The following is a 19125-nucleotide window of genomic DNA, read 5'->3' on the forward strand; positions in this document are numbered from 1 at the left end:
AATTGAACACACCTGAAACCCTTTGCACGGATTAGTGAACATGGGACTAATATATGATGCACTGTGATCTTTGTTAGTCCACTTCAAATATCGACAGTGTGTTAATCAGTAGGCTTTAACATGAACGCCGAACGACAGACGTAATGCCAGATTCCGCCTTAAAAAGCAAGAGTAGTATTGCAGTAATTTGCAGACGTAGAATAACGTTCAGTAAGGATAAGGAATTGTGGGTGATCCCACACAGTACACATGCTAAATATGGAAAGGGGGGGGGGGGGGGAGGGGAGCGGAATACGATCCTAAAATAGTGTGCGAAGAACTGCAGCTGCTGCACGTATCAGCTCTTGCGTAGTTAATGTTGCATGAGCAGTTAATCTATACAGCGCATATACTGTCCGACTTCAAGCGCACTGTCATTTTATGCAGTACTGGCGACCGCTTATGAGATAGGGCGTCGAAGATCCGCAGCTAGCACCTCGCATTTTACTTACAGATGAAGAGGGATTACCACAGAGAGATATATGTCGCGATAACGACATCCGGTAACGGACGATAGGCATCTTCTCCGCTTCATAGCGACGCGTTGGCGGGAATTGTGAGTTACAGACTAGTAGGCCCGAAAACTTGACCGAAGACGTTAACGGATGCTATTTGTCAAGAATTTCTGCAAGGCACACTACGTTCGCTGCCGGAAAATGTTACACATGCAGAAAGACAACGGACGTAGTCCATGTAAAAAGACAGGGAAACAGGTGAACACGTGATCACTCATTACTTTAACAAAATATGAATTCCCGTCTTGCCGCGCGGGATTAGCCGAGCGGTCTGGGGCGCTGCAGTCATGGACTGTGCGGCTGGTCCCGGCGGAGGTTCGAGTCCTCTCTCGGGCATGGGTGTGCGTGTTTGTCGTTAGGATAATGTAGCTTAAGCAGTTACGTCCCGTAAGATTTCACACATTAAAAAATTCCCGTCTTCATACAAGAACTTGTTTTAGCAGTTATGGGTTTACGTTTATTTAACGAACTACTTCAGACCTTCCACTGCTACCGCATTAGATCTACGGAAGCTTATAGTACAGAACGACTAGTTCCGTTGTGGCAGACCTGTAGATGGATTGCTGAATATAATTAAGCCGACAATCGCAGGGAAAAATGTGCTTATGATACTGACGAAAATTAATATTGTATCAGATCAAATTATTGCTATTTGGGCAGCAACATAACTGACGATAGTCGAAGTAAAGATGACATAAAATGCAGACTGGCAATAGTAAGAAAAGCCTTCTGAAATGGCGAAATCGGGTAACATCTGTTATAACTTTATGTACATCAGATGTATTCGCGGTTGCGAATATGGACAACCATCAGCTGTGTGATGGCATGACGACACTGAAAATTTGTGTCGGATGGGACTCGAACATGGATTTCCCACTTATCGGGAGCTGTTGCCCGACCATTAGGCTATCCTAGCACGAATCACAGCCAGACCCAAACTTCCATACGCCGCCAACCATTTGTCTACAACCTGTACTCGTACATCCATTATGTACATTCCCGTACAGGTGAGACATTGTACACTACTGACCATTAAAATTGCTAGTCCAAGAAAAATGCGGATGATAAACGGGTATTCATTGGACAAATATATTATACCAGAACTGACATGTGATTACATTTTCACGCAATTTGGCTGCATACATCCTGAGAAATCACTACCGAGAACAACCACATCTGGCCGTAATAAGGGCCTTGATATGGGTGGGCATTGAGTCAAACAGAGCTTGGACGGCGAGTACACATGCAGCTTCAACACGATACCACAGTTCATCAAAAGTAGTGACTGGTGTATTGTGACGAGCCAGTTGCTCGGTCACCACTGACCAGACGTGTTCAATTGGTGAGAGATCTGGAGAATGTGCTGGCCAGGTCAGCAGTCGAACATTTTCTGTATCCAGAAAGGCCCGTACAGGACCTGCAACATGCGGTCGTGCATTATCCTGCTGAAATGTAGGGTTTCGCCGGGATCGAATGAGGGTAGAGCCACGGGTCGTAACACATCTGAAATGTAACGTCAACTGTTCAAAGTGCCGTCAATGCGAACAAGAGGTGACCGAGACGTGTAACCAATGGCACCCCATACCATCACGTCGGGTGATACGCAGGTATGGCGATGACGAATTCACGCTTGCAATGTGCGTTCACCGCGATGACGACGAGCATGGATGCGACCATCCTGATGTTGTAAACAGAACCTGGATTCATCCGAAACAATGACGTTTTACCATTCGTGCACCCAGGTTCCTCGTTGAGTACACCATCGCAGGCACTCCTGTCTGTGATGTAGCGTTAAGGGTAACCGCATCCGCGGTCTCCGAGCTGATGGCCTATGCTGCTGCAAAAGTCGTCGAACTGCTCGTGCAGATGGTTGTTGTCTTGCAAACCGCATCTGTTGACTCAGGGATCGAGACGTGACGGCAGGATCAGTTACAGCCATGCGGCAAAGATGCCTGTCATCTCGATTGTTAGTGATACGAGGCCGTTGGGATCCAGCACGGCGTTCGTATTACCCTCCTGAACCCACTGATTCCATATTCTGCTAACAGTCATTGGATCTCGACAAACGCGAGCACCAATGTAGCGATACGATAAACCATAATCGCGATAGGCTACAATTCGACCTTTATGAAAGTCAGAAACATGATGTTACGCATTTCTCCTCCTTACACGAGGCATCACACCAACGTTTCACCAGGCAACACTGGTCAACTGTTGTTTGTCTATGAGAAATCGGTTGCTAACGTTCCTCATGTCGGCACGTTGTAGGTGTCGGTACCGGCGCCAACCTTGTGTGAATGCTCTGAAAAGCTAATCATTTGCATATCACAGCATCTTCTTCCCGTCGGTTAAATTTCGCGTCTGTAGCACGTCTTCTTCGTGGTGTAGCAATTTTAATGGCCAGTAGTGTACATAACGGATGTACGAGTACAGGTTGTAGACGAGTGGTTGACGATATGTGGAAGTTTTGGGTCTCGCCATAAGTCGTGCACGGATAGCCTAATGATAAGGCGACCTCTCGCGATAAGCGGGAACTTTCGGGTTCGAGTCTTGGTCCGCCACAATTTTTCATTATCGTTGTTCCTTTATGATTGTTCATATTCGCAACTGTGAATAATTTCGCTTATTTCATAATGGCTGTAGTCGCCGCAGTGGCCATTTCGTAATTCAGAATAACACGGCCACTGCAATATCGTTTTAATTGAAAGTCGCTTGCCCGGTGTCGGCGGCTAAATGCGATATTGCAGTGCCTGGGTTGTTCAGAAGAAAGATGCATTGTTCCTTCGGTCATGCATTCGGGCGAGCGACTTTCAGTTAAAATGCCTTCCCTGCACGGGAATAAGCTGTACATAATGGGCGTACGAGTGCAGGTCGTAGATACGTGGACGACAACATAAGGAAGGTTGGGTGTGACTGTGAAGTATGTTCGGATAGCCTTTTGGTAAGGCCACCGCTCGCGGTATCCGGGAACTCCTGGTTTGAGCTCCGGTCCAGCACAAATTTTCATGTATGCGTGACCGAAGCAACATTCTGAACGACACAGGCACTGCAGCATTGTATGAATTTAAGTGTTGGGAAGTCTCTTCTGAAGAAATTTGTCTGTAGTGTAGCCTTACAGGGAAGTGGTACGGGGACAGTAAGCAGTTCAAACAAGGACAGAAGCTTTTTAAACGTGACGAATATGTTGAAAATTAGATTGGTAGGTCTAATATTTAATGAAGATGTGCATTGTCAACTTCTCGCGACGTAATGAATAGTCCATTAAATTTCGGGCATGCAGCCGCGCAAATAAAATTTCCTCCACTGATATTTCGGCCGCCTATCGTCCGGCCATCCTCAGAGTGAGTCACAAGTCTGACGACAAGATGCCAAGCGCGGCCTTATATGCTCCACCGCGGCGGTACTGCGCTTGCGGGTCGCAAACGCTGGTTGGCTTCAGAGAAATATGTTTACACATGCGCCGTCTGTGGCGAAGGCGTACAGACATTCGTTTCGCTTATCGATGTACGATCGGCGGCGGTGACGCCATGACGACTTCTCTGCCTGATTCCATGCTTTGTCCAAATTAAACCATTATCTCTATTTATTAAATTATTAGCTCATCTAATCTCTATAGCTTCCTTGAAGACAGATTCCCAAAAAGAAGAGGTGGATGTTAAAATCTTCACGTCACACTAATTCATGGAATGCCCTGTATAAATACAAAGTTCGGCCACAGCTGACTTTAATGAAGATATTCGAAACAGAACAAAAGGAAGTGTGTGTGTGTGTGTGTGTGTGTGTGTGTGTGTGTGTGTGTGTGTGTGTGCGCGCGCGCGCGCGCTGCGGGGGGGGGGGGGGGGGGGGGGGCTGTTAAAATTGCAGAAGGAGACCACGTCTTGAATATAGTAATCAGGTTCATATGGATGTAGGTTGCAATAGTTACGCAGAGATGAAGAAGCTTCCACAGAATGGACTAACGTCGATACCTGCATCAACAATTCTTGGGAGTGAAGACCACAGTACTAGATAGAGTTCATTAGTTTATGCCTGGCGGAGATTCATCCCACCTTCTAGGCCTCGTACCACACGAAATATAAATAAACCCTCAGCAAGCGGTGATTTAGTGTAGTCGTTAGCCTCTAATACGTCCAGTCGGGTCTTCATCGTTCAGTTGGCCTCGTCTGGTTATGAAAAACACTGAAAGGCATTGGTGTATGCCAAACGACCACAAGCACAAAATTCAAATTGCTCTGAGCACTAAGGGACTGAACATCTAAGGTAATCAGTCGCCTAGAACGTAGGACTACTTAAACCTAACTAACCTAAGGACATCACACACATCCATGCCCGAGACAGAATTCGAACCTGCGACCGTAGCGGTTCCGCGGTTCCAGTCCGAAGCGCCTAGAACCGCGTGGCCACACCGCCTGGCCCACAAGCACATGTTGCAGGACACCATGCGTGTAAGCAGATCTGAAGTATCGTAGATATACTCGAACGAGTTTGGTTTTTTTTTTGTTTTTTGTTTTTCAGGTGTATGCTTACAGGAACTTTCTCTGGTTGTGACCAGTACTGTATCTTGGAGGATTACGAAGCACTTCATTTTCTAAACATCTGTTGAGCTGCCAGAATGTTTCATTATCCAGTCTTGTTTCTTCCGGCTATCCTTCAGGAGTTTACTGCAAAAAAAAAAAAAAAAATCAGTTTGTTGAATGAGGGTTTAGGGTTAAACATATGAAATGTATTCGCAGTTGCGAATATGGACTACCATCAGCTGTATGATGGACTGACGACAATGAAAATTTGTGCCGCACGAAGAGTCGAACGCGGATTTCACGAACGGTCGCTTTACCATTTGCCTGCCTGAGCACAGCTCACGACTAGACCCAAACTTCCGTATGTCGTCAACCATGTGTCGACAACCTGTTCTCGTATATCCATTATGTATATACCCCCACGGGAGAGACATTTTACTTGAAAGTCACTATCCGGTGTCGGCGGATAAATACGAGATTGTCCGAATTACGACGTTAAGTTTTAACATCGTAGCTCGGAATAACACAGGCATTGCAATCTCGTATTAGGGTTAAGCGTCCCGTCGACATTTAGATGATTAGAGACGGAGTGGGGCACAAACTCGGATTGGGAAATGAGTAGAGAAGGGAATAAGTCGCGCCTTTTCAAAGGGACCATACCGAATTTGGGACAATCACGTTAACTTAAATATGGATTACCGGAGGGGGATTTGAACTGCAGTCCTTTCGAATACGAGCCCAGCGTCTTAACCAGTGCACCACTTCGTTCTGTAGGATGGTTCGGATAAAATGAGCAAGTCACATTCTTCTAGATGTCTCCTCTAGAAGTCCTTCATGGCATACACTGCATCAGCATCGTGAGTTACGAATTACCGCGTAAAATGACGTCAGCTGCTAGAATATCACGCTGCCTTTGAGGAAGGTAAAACTCAAAACGTGCTGCAGGGAGCATTATGCAGTAATAAGTAACCCTTTGGATGCAATTACAAAGGACTTCACGTTTGTCTTGAGCAATAACCACCATTCGCTTCGGCTTCGCCAGTTCGTGACGACTCTTCAGACGAGAAGAGCAACTGTTTCCAGTGAGAGAACTAACACGATAGCGAGGCTGCGTTCTTCATGCCGAAGATTCACGTACACTGACAGGCGTTTGTTCCTTATTCGTCGAACCGAAGAAATACTTTCGCTGATTTCCTGTGACTTACACGTACGAAGCTCCAAGAAACCAATCCGGCAACGATTTTTCCTTTACGTATTTTATCAGTAAATACGAGGCGTATCCAGAGAGTAAGTTTTCCGATGTTGTTTCCTTTGAAACAGATATTTTTAACCGGGAAAATCACACATGCGAGACAGATCAGCGAAGTGACAGTCAAATGCCGGCCGGATAGGTCCCGCCTGGGGCTAGTACATAGCCAGCAGTGCCCCGAAAAGGCGTCTCTTATTCGTTCTCTCGCCACCTTCGAGGTTCGGTCTATGATGAGGTTCCTTAACGCACAACGCGCCCATCGAAATTGACCGTCAGCTCTGTCAGGTCTGCAGGCAGGACATCATGAGCAAATGGTGCATCGCTGGTGTAAGCTTTTTTCTGAAGTCTTCAAAGTGTCCATGATGAAGATTGGGCCACCGTCCCTCATCAGTGATCACCTTGCTGAGGTGGACAATCGTCACCTCACGATTACGGAGCTCAGCGCCATTTCCCGCAGATATCGCGATCCTTGTTGCGTGAAACAGTCACTAAGCACTTGCTGTTCAAGAAATTGTGGGTGCCAAAAAACCTGACTCCCGAGCAAAAAACGAAACGCTTTGGATCAGCACTGACATTTCTGCTGCGGTATCGTGATGATAGCGAGGAGTCCCTCGACAGGATCGTCACGGGCCATGAGACGTGGATTTCTCACTTGACCCTGGAAGCCAAGCAGCGATCAAGACGAAATTCGAACAGGAAAGTGGCAGTGCAGAATGTGATGTGAACGATGTTCTGGGACAGGATGGGCATTCTACTCATTTACTTCCGGCCCAGGGGTGCAACAGTGAACGCTGACTATTACTGTGAAACAATGTGGAAGCTGCGACATGCCATTCAGAGCACGAGGCGTGGAATGCTTACTGCGGGTGTTGTGCTGCTCCGTCACAATGCTCGTTCGGATACAGCTCGGCTCACAGCAGCTGTTTTGCAGAAGTTTAGCTGCGAGCTGTTTGCTCATCCACCATATAGTCCTGATCTTGCTTCCAGCGATTTCCATCTTTTCTTGCACCTCAAGAAATTCGTGTCCTCCAGTCAGCGTTTTGACAACGACGAAAAGCTGAAGATCGCTGTCACACGCTGGTTCCATTAACAGGCGGCTGACTTCTACGACGCAAGAATACAAAAGTTGATCCCCAAATATGACAAGTGTCTCAATTCTTTTACTATGTCAAAAAATAGCTCAAAACATTGCTGTACCTGTTCCCAATAAAGGTTATCATGTAACTACCTTGCCCTTGTTTTAAAAAAAAGGAAACTTACTTTCTAGATACACCTCGTATTACGCAAAGCTATATTTTTTTGCAGATAGAGGTAGCCTAGCTCTGCAGCTGCGCCCTGCAAAAATATATACATCAACAGCTATCATATTATTCCAAGTTCAGCAAATGGGCTATCCCTTAAGAGTTTACGAGTTTAGTCCCTACTGTTTTCATAAAGCATGTTACGTGTAACGGTTACATCTTCACTATTTCATCAACGGTTACATTTACCAAACAAGGCCTTAAACGAATTACAGTATGCAAATAGGAGAGTATCGTTGGGTCTCGTAACTTTTCACGTGCCGAATTATTGAGGTAATTGGTTTTTTTCCTGGAATATTTTGCCTTTTATCTATGGCCTTCAATGGCGCGTGATGAAGAGTGTAGTTCTGTAATGCTTGTTACTGCGTGCCCGGATAATGAGAGTCCGAAACGCGCCGGCAGAGCGCCATTAGTTTGTGTTTGCGCGGCACTCGATGTTAATCTGATTTTCGCCGACAGACTCTGTCGCAGCGGTAGCACAGTTCTCAGCATGCTTTAACGAAATGTTTAACTGCAAACCCTATCTCATTATACTCCCATTTTCGAGACCTATCGAATGCCATCAGAAGAGCATGTCGTTCCATTAGAACAAAAATATCCTTCTAATAACAATATAATTCCGCGATCGGAAATCAATAGCGTGCACTGCCCATTGGCCGATGTGTGACCCTCCGCCGAATGACGCCATTAAATGTCAGTATGGACTCCTAAGTCACTAATGTCGGCTTTTCCAAACCGGATCCGTTACGTCTCTCATAAACCGCTCACTCACTGCCATCATTCAGTTAAGGTGCTCCACGTTACGGTCCTCCCAGAAGGACATTTATTCTAATATCAGGAATCGAAACAGGGTTCCCTACACGGCAAACTCGTCGAATCTGAGCTACGAAGATGCACACAATATTACTGGATGTTTCTATGATGGTAATACAAACTTCCAGAGAAGCGAAATTTTACGCGACCATCGTGAGTTGTAGGGACGGTAAAGCACTGCAATATCCTGAGATGGCTAATCGTAATGCGAAGGCCGTAACACTCCTGCTCGTCTGTCATTCTGTCTTTCTCCTGGAGTCGAAGTAACCACGGCTAGGGTCACTATTATTACAATATCCCTGCGCCAATGCTAATCAATATCATTTGAAGCATAGAGATCATAGTGACGGCTATTAAATGTCGCTACTTGAGTGGCGAAAACAACTTTAGCTTAGCTAAGTTGATAAAATTAACTTTTTGCAAACTCCAACATAAATGAGAATTCTGTAACTGAGCAGGTTCCTTGATTAACGTACAAGATCAAATCCTACCGGAATTAGTTTAACATCAAAATCTATTCCACAATCGAGAGAAAGATCCCGACCGTACGCATGGCAGTAAATTCTCCAGCACTTGAGTTAGCGCGCATCTCGTTAGTACAAAAACCACCACCCCCACTCTATATCCCCTAAAGAAGCGATCTGCCATGTGTAAAACAGCGTCAGTAGCTCTGTTTTAAGGAAAGCTAGTTTTTATGACACATCTGTTTATCACGTCGTGTCTTAAAAACTATATGTCATACAATGCTATAATTCTGCATGTCGTTCAACGTTACATGTGGATACTATCTGCAAAATATGTTGCGAATAGAATTAGCAGTAAAGAAGTAATAAATTTAAATCTCATGCCTGATGCTAAAGATTTACTGTGCGAACAGCGAAAATGTAGTAACCAATAGACTTTTTGCTTCACCATTTTGTGTGGGTGGGTGGGAGGGAGCAGCGAAAAAATATTTCCGAAAGGTTTGAAATTATGTTTAAAGTGTGATGGAACTCGCTAAGCGATCTCATTTTCAAATACTAGATAAATAATGTCCGTGTATATGCGCACTTTCAGTTACTATTCTCAAGAAAAACACACAGTTCCTAACAGTAATACTTGTCTTATTGTGTTAAAGTTTTAACATAAGATTATACGTCTTAATGAGCAGATTATAACTGCATTTTAAATTTGATCAGTAATAACGCGAAACATTGAAAACCAACTTTTCGTTGCCCCCAGGAGCCGTTAGACAGACAGCCTGAAACTCATACTGGGTTACGGGATAGGCACTTTAGACAACTCATATTATTGTTGGCGGCTGTTACTGATTTCCCAGGTCCGGTTATGTTCTAGAAAATTCTGCATGAACAACATTATCAGGCGTAGAGCAACAATTAAATAAAAGAAAGAAACAAAACAATAAATAAATGCAAGGTCAATAAAACTGCATTCTGTGTTTACGAACTGGAATGTACAGTCTTTCATCCTGGGTGAAATGGCGATGTATTCTTCCACGAAATTTTTTGCGTCGTCGTTGTCACTGTAGAATCTTGTATCAGGGGAATATCTTCTTTCTGCAACACAACTGCACACATATATTAACAGGGTTCTTTATTTACCAGAACAGAAAGCTATTTATCTTTAAGCTGGTCCCTGTGTTGTGGTACAAATTCTTCCATAATACTCCACGTTAGCCTCATTGCTGGTGAAGTACAAGTCCCACTATGTACACTACTCTGGTCACTATGTATTGATTGCCTCTGAGCTAGAGACTGTGACTGACTGACTGCAACTGCAACTGTGCTGCTATCTGACTGGCTGACTGGGCCCTTTGGTCCGCAGCGGCGATCTAAATACTGGGAGTCGAGAGGGCGTTGGCGGCTCGTTGCTTGCGAATCTGTCTTTGGCCTCTTTCCTGATAGGCACTCTTGATTCAGTGCCTATTATCGATCTTCCTGCAACCTCTTTGCCGACTGGTGTGCTGGTGGCAGCTTGCACCAGCACGAAACTACCAGACCCAGTGTCATGTATGGATAATCAAATGTAAGCTGCAGTGAAACTGACAGGTTCCATATAGGGGACATCTTATGCGTAGGTGGTCCGCTATTCAACTGGTTAAGATAAACAGGAGAATCGCTATTCCGATACAAAAAAAAATGGAGAACCAACAAATGATGTGGACACCCAACTTCTAACAAGCTTGCGTGATAAGCCTTGAAGGAGATGCCACCAGTGTCAACCGACTTGGGCATCCCACACAGTACTGTGTGGAAAGCAGCAGTAGCCACAACTCTGCCACTTACAGGTTATGCAAGCTGAAATTCTTAATGACAAACATCATTTTGAGCATTAATTGCATTAATGTGGTTTTAACAGGTAATCACGCTGTAACAGCATGTGTTCTCAGAAATGATAAGTTCACAAAGATACATGTATCACCAGAATGAGATTTTCACTCTGCAGCGGAGTGTGCGCTGATATGAAACTTCCTGGCAGATTAAAACTGTGTGCCCGACCGAGACTCGAACTCGGGACCTTTGCCTTTCGCGGGCAAGTGCTCTACCAACTGAGCTACCGAAGCACGACTCACGTCCGGTACTCACAGCTTTACTTCTGCCAGTATTCGTCTCCTACCTTCCAAACTTTACAGAAGCTCTTCTGCGAACCATGCAGAACTAGCACTCCTGAAAGAAAGGATATTGCGGAGACATGGCTTAGCCACAGCCTGGGGGATGTTTCCAGAATGAGATTTTCACTCTGCAGCGGAGTGTGCGCTGATATGAAACTTCCTGGCAGATTAAAACTGTGTGCCCGACCGAGACTCGAACTCGGGACCTTTGCCTTTCGCGGGCAAGTGCTCTACCAACTGAGCTACCGAAGCACGACTCACGTCCGGTACTCACAGCTTTACTTCTGCCAGTATTCGTCTCCTACCTTCCAAACTTTACAGAAGCTCTTCTGCGAACCATGCAGAACTAGCACTCCTGAAAGAAAGGATATTGCGGAGACATGGCTTAGCCACAGCCTGGGGGATGTTTCCAGAATGAGATTTTCACTCTGCAGCGGAGTGTGCGCTGATATGAAACTTCTGCCAGGAAGTTTCATATCAGCGCACACTCCGCTGCAGAGTGAAAATCTCATTCTGGAAACATCCCCCAGGCTGTGGCTAAGCCATGTCTCCGCAATATCCTTTCTTTCAGGAGTGCTAGTTCTGCATGGTTCGCAGAAGAGCTTCTGTAAAGTTTGGAAGGTAGGAGACGAATACTGGCAGAAGTAAAGCTGTGAGTACCGGACGTGAGTCGTGCTTCGGTAGCTCAGTTGGTAGAGCACTTGCCCGCGAAAGGCAAAGGTCCCGAGTTCGAGTCTCGGTCGGGCACACAGTTTTAATCTGCCAGGAAGTTTCATATCAGCGCACACTCCGCTGCAGAGTGAAAATCTCATTCTGGAAACATCCCCCAGGCTGTGGCTAAGCCATGTCTCCGCAATATCCTTTCTTTCAGGAGTGCTAGTTCTGCATGGTTCGCAGAAGAGCTTCTGTAAAGTTTGGAAGGTAGGAGACGAATACTGGCAGAAGTAAAGCTGTGAGTACCGGACGTGAGTCGTGCTTCGGTAGCTCAGTTGGTAGAGCACTTGCCCGCGAAAGGCAAAGGTCCCGAGTTCGAGTCTCGGTCGGGCACACAGTTTTAATCTGCCAGGAAGTTTCATATCAGCGCACACTCCGCTGCAGAGTGAAAATCTCATTCTGGAAACATCCCCCAGGCTGTGGCTAAGCCATGTCTCCGCAATATCCTTTCTTTCAGGAGTGCTAGTTCTGCATGGTTCGCAGAAGAGCTTCTGTAAAGTTTGGAAGGTAGGAGACGAATACTGGCAGAAGTAAAGTTGTGAGTACCGGACGTGAGTCGTGCTTCGGTAGCTCAGTTGGTAGAGCACTTGCCCGCGAAAGGCAAAGGTCCCGAGTTCGAGTCTCGGTCGGGCACACAGTTTTAATCTGCCAGGAAGTTTCATATCAGCGCACACTCCGCTGCAGAGTGAAAATCTCATTCTGGAAACATCCCCCAGGCTGTGGCTAAGCCATGTCTCCGCAATATCCTTTCTTTCAGGAGTGCTAGTTCTGCATGGTTCGCAGAAGAGCTTCTGTAAAGTTTGGAAGGTAGGAGACGAATACTGGCAGAAGTAAAGCTGTGAGTACCGGACGTGAGTCGTGCTTCGGTAGCTCAGTTGGTAGAGCACTTGCCCGCGAAAGGCAAAGGTCCCGAGTTCGAGTCTCGGTCGGGCACACAGTTTTAATCTGCCAGGAAGTTTCATATCAGCGCACACTCCGCTGCAGAGTGAAAATCTCATTCTGGAAACATCCCCCAGGCTGTGGCTAAGCCATGTCTCCGCAATATCCTTTCTTTCAGGAGTGCTAGTTCTGCATGGTTCGCAGAAGAGCTTCTGTAAAGTTTGGAAGGTAGGAGACGAATACTGGCAGAAGTAAAGCTGTGAGTACCGGACGTGAGTCGTGCTTCGGTAGCTCAGTTGGTAGAGCACTTGCCCGCGAAAGGCAAAGGTCCCGAGTTCGAGTCTCGGTCGGGCACACAGTTTTAATCTGCCAGGAAGTTTTACATGTATCACATTGGAACAACCGAAATAAAATGTTCAAACGTATCTACGTTCTGTGTTTTAATTTAAAAAACTTACCTGTTACCAACTGTTGATCTAAAATTGTGAGCCATATGTTTGTGACTATTACAGCGCCATCTATCACAAATCGAAAAAAGTGGTCCAACTACAACATTCATATTTCTTTACGTACTACACGAATATGCAATAAAAATGGGGGTTCCCATTTAAAAAACGCTGTAGATATCCGTTTGACATATGGCAGTGCCATCTAGCGGGCCAACCATAGCGCCATCTCGTTTCCCCCTTCAAGCTAGACAACTTTCGTTTTTTTGTAGTTTTTTCGTTTGACGCTTATTTCGTGAGATATTTGGCCTGGTCACGATCAATGGATCACCCCGTATGTACCTGCCTTGTAGACCCCCAAGCTACAGCTGTGAAGAGGAATCAAAATATACAAAGTGACTAAAGTCTTGGGATAGCGATATAGAAGGTGACAATTATTGAACTATAAGAAATAAAATCGCCATAACTTTTTAACAGTTGGCATTAGGACGTCCAGACTGCACGCCTGAATGCAGTGCATGATGGGAATTAGTGTGGTTTGGTTTAGCGATGAATTCCACTTTCATTTGGATGGGTTTGTCAATAAGCAAATTTGGCACATTTGGGGACTGAGAATCCGCATTTAGCGATCTTGAGGTCTCTTCACCCTCAATGCGTGAGTGTGTGGTGTGGTATTCCAGTCACGGAATAATAATATTCCTTGATGTTACAATGACTACCGAACGGTACAAGAAGTTTATGGAAGACGATTTCATCCCCATTATCCAAAGAGACCCTGATTTCGACAGGATGTGGTACATGCAAGACGGAGCTCGACCGCATCGAAGCAGGAGAGTATTTTGTCCTGGAGGAGCACTTTGGGGGCCGCATTCTGGCTCTGGCGTACCCAGAAGCCACTGGCAAGGGCCCCGATTGGGCGCCGTATTCTCCGGATCTGAACACATGCGACTCCTTTTTGTGGTACTATATTAAAGACTGGGTGTACAGCAATAACCCTAAAACCATTGCTCAGCTGAAAACACCCACTCAGGAGTCATCGACAGCATCGATGTTTCGACACTTCAGCGGGTCATGCAGAATTTCGCAATTCGTCTGTGCCACATCATTGCCAGTGATGGCAGGCATATCGAACATGTAGTAACTAAATCCGAATATCTGTAGTGGCGTTTGCATGTTGAATAAAGCGTTTGCACGCCGTAGGTCGTAACTAATTTACGTTTTTTGTTTTCTTCGTAGTTCAATAGTTGTCACCCTGTAGATTTATACAGATGGCTGTACTATCGCGTACACACGGTATAAAAGGGCAGTGCAGTGGCGGAGCTGTCATTTGTACTCAGGTGATCCATGTGAAGAGGTTCCTGACGTGATTATAGCAGCACAGCGGGAATTACGAAGGCTGTTTGGAAAGTAAGGTCCGATAGGACTCGAAATGGAAACCACAGTTAAAACCCGATGAAGCGTTGCAAATACTTGTTAGCCAGTGTCTCTAATGTATCTGTCGATTGCATCACGTCGCTCTTCTCAGTTCTGAGCGCACAGTGAACATGTGAATATGTCTAGAAAGCAGTGTCTCCCGCTAAGTACGAGGGTTGGAAAATTAATAGTGGCAACTAAGTGATGGAACGTTAATTGTGGCAACCATTTATTTACAGCTCGTACAAAATACATACGTGTTTCAAAGTTTTACTGACCCTCAAAGTAGTCACCAGTAGTTGCCAGCGATGTGGGAGTCGTAGGATACTCTTAGCAGTGCCATTTGTGTTGACAGTTCTAACGGCGCGCTCTATTGCCGGACGAATTTGTAGCAGTTCTGAAGCGAATGCCGTAAAGTGTTTCCTTCAGTTTAGAGATACAGTTGAACACACAAGGGCTTAAGCCAGGGAAGTGTAGCAGGTAGTATAGCACTTAGCAGCCCCATCAGTCAAACAAACCAGTAACAGATTGCACTGTACATGCTTGAGCATTATCCTGCAAAATGACTTTTAGGGCCTGCAGAAAGTGTCATCGCTTCTGCCTCTATGCTGTTCATTTTTGGAACACAACCTACGACCAGCTTAGAGATAGAAGTGATGACACTGTAATATTGTTGCATTAATTTAATATGAAAGCGGTGCTGATAGACAATAAAAGCGGGTTAAAAGCTGTGAGCTATCTGAGGAAGTTAACCTTGCATTACTGAGCAACTGTTTCACCAGGTATCCAGTCTAGCTTACCAAATTTCCAACCAGACTAACATTAATTATAATCTTTTAATAGTCATACGAAAACCGGTGTTACATATATAAAAAAAGAGAATTTAAATAAAAAGAAATAAATCAGTTTATATTTGGAAATTTTTTTTAACATTGATCATTGAAATTTCAGCATGTTAAACTTGTAACTAAGCTGGTGCCTTATATAGGATTGTGAAAATGTGAGTTTGTAATCTTACGGAACACATCAAATATGGAGCCAATATTGGGAGACTGCATACAACACTACATTCATAAAATAACACACGAAGAACGTTGAAACATATGCAAGAGGAAATTAACCACAACCAACCGATTCAATTTTCACCCAAAGAAGTTACGTTCGTAGCGCAATCCTGTCCGTCATGTAATTACCACACTTGGTATACTAAATTCATACTAACTCTCTGTGAAATCTTCCCGAAAAGAATAGCTGAGGGCTACTTTGATGATTATACCACATGCTTCACGTGGTCAACTTGGTTTACACAAAGAGTGTAACTCCACAATAATTTTGATAATTAAAATAAATTAGATCGAAAAGCAATTTACAAAAGAAAAACCTCGAACTGGTTACTATCGTCTTACAATTAACCTGATGGGTCAAGCAATTGTATAAGCACGTGGTACTGGTCTCACAAAGTGCACCCCACGTGGGTTGAACATAAAGAAAAGTTGCTATATTGAAAAATATTGTTAAGACGAGACGTTATAATCTCATCCACATTCGCATTTAAGATTGATGATCTTAGTTACAGTTTCTGATCAACACGTGGTTCCACTTTACTCACAAAGTAGTGACAAACCAACTACTGGAAGATATTCTGAAGTTGACACTCGAAATACACTGCGTTGCAATTTAAGATAACATTAGATAGTTTAAAGCTAAAACCTGAAATAAAGGTGATTAAATTTTCAGTTAGGCTGAACTTAAGAAATCCATTGTCCTGCAGACTTAGCAGACACCCGCTTAGCCGGAGATCTTACCATTTCAGACGCTCGCCGCGGACAGACTGACCTGCGCTCCTACCGAGCGTGCTTCCCAGATACAAACGGAAGTGGCCAGAGAGGCAGCTTCCTTTACCAACATGACAAGGGACGGACAGGACAATACTAAGGATAGAAACCTCTTTGGTTTTAGAAAGCGTAGCTACCTGTTCAGACGTTGGTCCTACTGTTCTCTAGCAGACAGGCTTGTCTACTACCATCCAGCATGCAACTAGAAATACATTTGCTCATTCATCCTCTCACACAGAAGGGAAGGGAGATGACAGTATCTTATCATATACAGTATATAAAAGAAAGCGGATGTAGGTTTCGTATGAGACTGTGAGACATGAATTACATATAAACTGTGTTTTAAAGTATAGTAGTGTGACAGATCGTTCTTGTTTATGTGTAAAAGTAACACATTTCACTGCTCAGTCTCCTCCTAGATAGTCAGAAACACCACAGTAAATTTAGAAGAGGAATTTGTGCCGTAAATGACAACAGATTTAAGAAATTAACATGAAAGGAATCCAACAGAGACCTTTCAACACTTTCTGCAGGACCTGACCATCATTTTGAAGGACAATGCTCAAGCATGTACAGTGCAAGCTTTTACTGATTTGTTTGACTGATGGGGCTGCTAAGTGCTATACCACCTACTGCACTCCCCTGACTTAAGCCCTTGTGTGTTCAACTCGGTTTCTAAACTGAAGGAAACACTTCGTTATTCGCTTCATAACTGCTACAAATTCGGTGGGTAATAGACCGCGCTGCTCGAACTGTCAACACAACTGGCACTGCTAAGAGTACCCTACGATTTTCACATCGCTGGCAACGGGTTATATACAATACTGGCGACTCCTTTGAAGGTCAATAAAACTTTGAAACACATATGTATTTTGTACGAGCTGTAAATAAATAGTTGCCACTATTAAAGATCCAACCCCCGTACGAGGGCCTTGTGAGAGTTTTTGCCTGATGTTATGCAGCCCACATAGCATTACTGCCGCGCGTTTCCTTCTTCATGACAATTCTCGGTCGCACTTTGCGGGGGGAATTGAAGAAGCTCCTTCAGCATTTTCGATGGGAATGTTTGATCTCCTACAATACAGCCCCTACTTGGCTCCCTGTGAGTATCATCTTTGCTTAAACGAAGACAACATTTTGGCACAGACAACGAGCTATAAACCAGTATAGAGAATTAGTGCAAAGCACTGGCGGCTGCATTCTATGGCAAGGGTATTAGAAAGTTTGTACAACCCTATGACAGAAGTCGGAACGGCGACTATGTAGAGAAGTAACTGGAAGGTGTAGCTAACTGTTGCCAATAAAATATTTTTGATTTTCAGAGTGGTTTCCATTTCGCGACTAATCGGACCTTACTTTCTGAACAGGCCTCATAAAACACTGAATGAGGAATGACAGTTGGAGCTAGACGTGTGGAACATTCTATTTTGGAAATCGTTAGGGAACGCAGTGTTCCGAGATCCACACTGTCAAGCGTGTGCCGAGAATACCAAACTGCAGGCATTACCTCTCACCACGGATGGCGCAGTGGCCTATGGCCTTCACTTACCCACTGAGAGCAGCGGCGTTTGCGTAGAGTTGTCACAGCTAACAGACAAGCAACAGTGCGTGAAATAATCGCAGAAATCGATGTTGGACATATCCTTTAGGTCAGTGCGGCGAAATTTGGCGTTAATGGACTGTGGCAGCAGACGACCGACGCGAGTGCCTTTGCTAACAGCACATCTCTTGCAGCGCCTCTCCTGGGCCCGTGACCATATCAATTGGACCATGACTGGAAAATTGTGTCCTGGCCATATGAGTCCGATTTCAGTTGGTAAGAGCCGATGGTAGGGTTCGAGTGGCCCAGACACCACGAAGCAGTGGACTCAAGTTGTCAACAAGATACTGTGCACGCTGGTGGTGACTCCATAGTGGTGCAGGCTGCGTTCACATGGAATAGACTGGGTCCTCTGGTCCAACTAACCGATCACTGACTGGAAATAGCTATTTTCGGTTACTTGGAGACCATTTGCAGCCATTCGAGGGCTTCATGTTCCCGAACAACGATGTCGTCTAACCGGGTCACAATTGTTCGCGATTGGTTTGAAGAAAATTCTGGAAAATTCGAGCAAATGATTTGGCCGCTAAGATCCTCCCGGCATGAGTCGTGCACCGGCTACACTTCCGCCATCACGCACTGTTGCAGAAGCAGCATAGCTCAGGAGACTTCCAACGAGTTGCTGAGTCCATGCCACGTCGACTTACTGCGCTATGCCAGGCAAAAGGAGGTCCGACACGATGTTAGAAGGCCTTCTATGACTTTTGGCACCTCAGTGTAGATTTGCAGTACACTTATCGGCGGTCACTACCAATCATTGTTCACGGGTCCTTATGTATTTCTCCCCATTAACTGCAACAGTGTATGCTGCGTTTACTTAGACAAATGCTCCCCATCTTGTGGGGAGATATCCCACTTGACCTTCGTCCAAGTACGGAATTCCAACTTGATGGTGCTGAAGCTCAATTTGAAGGAACATTAAACTCTAATCTTCCTTCCTTTCTTCTTTCCTTCCTCGCAGTTCAATTTGCACTTGTTTCTCGTGAACACCTGCATATTCACTGAAATCTGAATAGGAACGAGAGGACTTGTTCACCAAATATAACCATGACTAATTTCTTTCTATGAAAAGTCTTCTGCAAGAAATACCTGCTGAGACTGAAGAGGGTCTCACCGCCAGCGACATTATTCAAAATACACCAGAGTTGTTCGAACAGATATGACATAATTTCGTACAACGATATCTGCCTGCG

General features: G+C 44.9%; 1 protein-coding gene and 7 non-coding genes across 10 annotated transcripts in view; 6 read left to right on the forward strand and 2 right to left on the reverse strand.

Moving 5' to 3' along the window:
* The window catches only part of LOC126268149 (alpha-1,6-mannosyl-glycoprotein 2-beta-N-acetylglucosaminyltransferase), a 429035-nt gene that overhangs the window by 354736 nt on the left and 55174 nt on the right, over positions 1 to 19125 (forward strand). The gene's annotated exons all lie outside the window — the stretch shown is intronic.
* Positions 10924 to 10998, reverse strand: Trnas-cga (transfer RNA serine (anticodon CGA)). Its single transcript has one exon. It is a non-coding gene; the product is annotated as a tRNA-Ser (tRNA).
* Trnas-cga (transfer RNA serine (anticodon CGA)) lies at positions 11224 to 11298 on the reverse strand. Its single transcript has one exon. It is a non-coding gene; the product is annotated as a tRNA-Ser (tRNA).
* On the forward strand, positions 11719 to 11793 carry Trnas-cga (transfer RNA serine (anticodon CGA)). Its single transcript has one exon. It is a non-coding gene; the product is annotated as a tRNA-Ser (tRNA).
* On the forward strand, positions 12019 to 12093 carry Trnas-cga (transfer RNA serine (anticodon CGA)). The gene has a single exon. It is a non-coding gene; the product is annotated as a tRNA-Ser (tRNA).
* On the forward strand, positions 12319 to 12393 carry Trnas-cga (transfer RNA serine (anticodon CGA)). The gene has a single exon. It is a non-coding gene; the product is annotated as a tRNA-Ser (tRNA).
* Positions 12619 to 12693, forward strand: Trnas-cga (transfer RNA serine (anticodon CGA)). Its single transcript has one exon. It is a non-coding gene; the product is annotated as a tRNA-Ser (tRNA).
* On the forward strand, positions 12919 to 12993 carry Trnas-cga (transfer RNA serine (anticodon CGA)). Its single transcript has one exon. It is a non-coding gene; the product is annotated as a tRNA-Ser (tRNA).

Source organism: Schistocerca gregaria, chromosome 4 (assembly GCF_023897955.1).
Source record: "Schistocerca gregaria isolate iqSchGreg1 chromosome 4, iqSchGreg1.2, whole genome shotgun sequence".
Taxonomy (NCBI): Eukaryota; Metazoa; Arthropoda; class Insecta; order Orthoptera; family Acrididae; genus Schistocerca; species Schistocerca gregaria.